At 42.2% G+C, this 1,205-nt stretch overlaps 1 long non-coding RNA gene across 1 annotated transcript in view; it reads left to right on the forward strand.

Moving 5' to 3' along the window:
• LOC122552435 overlaps nt 1-517 on the forward strand; it is a 5,909-nt gene extending 5,392 nt beyond the window's left edge. The window contains exon 3 of the long non-coding RNA XR_006312397.1: nt 497-517. This is a non-coding gene — a long non-coding RNA (uncharacterized LOC122552435). The remainder of the gene's footprint in view (nt 1-496) is intronic.
• Nucleotides 518-1,205: the final 688 nt, after the last annotated feature.

A 1,205-nucleotide genomic window follows, 5' to 3' on the forward strand; every position in this document is an offset into this window, starting at 1 on the left:
TAGACCTTTACAGTTATGCCTTTTCTAGGAGATATCCCCCCTTCCCATTCTTCCAAACATTTACTGGGAACACTGGGCAGTGGGAAGCAGGCAGAGTTTCTATCTTTTTAGGGATATGCTTTGGAGTGATTGCAAGGATCCTCCTACCCATTGGTCAGAATGGAGACAAATTTCCCATCGTTAGGCATTAGCCTTTCACACCCATGTCTTATTGATGAGGCAGAGCGGCAGCACGGAATGAAAGAAAAGAAAATAATTCTTGATCCCCATATCTTACTGATGCTTTGATCATTTTCTCCAATGTGTCAAAGAACTGCTGTGTTCAGTCACATGAGATCTCAAGTTGGAATCTCCTAGAAATCCACAGATTTCCCTCTGAGTTGACTGCTGTTGTCCTCAAGGGTAATATGTACAGTCATCCTGGGCCACGAGGAGGAGATGGTGAGAGTTTCTAACTTGAACTGAGAGTGACAGATTTTATAAACTTGTATTACAGGATATTATAGGTGGACATTCAGATGGAAACTCAGTAAATGTTCTGCCAAACTCTGATTGAATTACTCAGTACATTCGCATTGTGTGTGTAAGTATTGTGTTCCAGATCAATCCCATTTGCTGCTTAAAAATTCTCCTTTGAATCATCGCATTCTCTCAAAAGGTCTCCCCAAACCTTCAATGTGTCATGTAATCCTTTTATGATGACCTGATGAGTGTAAGGTTTATTATTCGAAAGTGTAATTTTTGTATAAGGATGTCTCAGAGAGGGAGCAGAATATTCTTAAAGGGGAGAATAACCATTTTGAGGGGAGGCTGTTGTTTATTGGTATCAATGACATAGGATTAGAAGAGTTCACATTGTTGGATCATTGGAATCTCTTGTGGGGTAGAATTGACCTCCATCAGAAGGATGGATTGTACCTGCACTGGAAAGGAAGAGTTGCTAGTGCTATTCAGGAGGCATTAAACAGTGAAGGAATGTGGGTAAACCGAAAGAGAAAGTGAGGCAAGAACTAAGTCTGAGGCTGGGACAGTTCAGACGTCAAACAGTCAAGGCAGGCAAAGGCATGGCAGAGAACGAGGTAGGACTGAGCAGTTACACTGCATTTAATTCACCTGCCCGATAGGTCAGGCAGATGAGCTCAGGGCATAGTTTTGAACATGACACTGGGAGTTTATAGCAATTACAGAGGCATGACTCAGGGATG

Source organism: Chiloscyllium plagiosum, chromosome 8, assembly GCF_004010195.1.
Source record: "Chiloscyllium plagiosum isolate BGI_BamShark_2017 chromosome 8, ASM401019v2, whole genome shotgun sequence".
Taxonomy (NCBI): Eukaryota; Metazoa; Chordata; class Chondrichthyes; order Orectolobiformes; family Hemiscylliidae; genus Chiloscyllium; species Chiloscyllium plagiosum.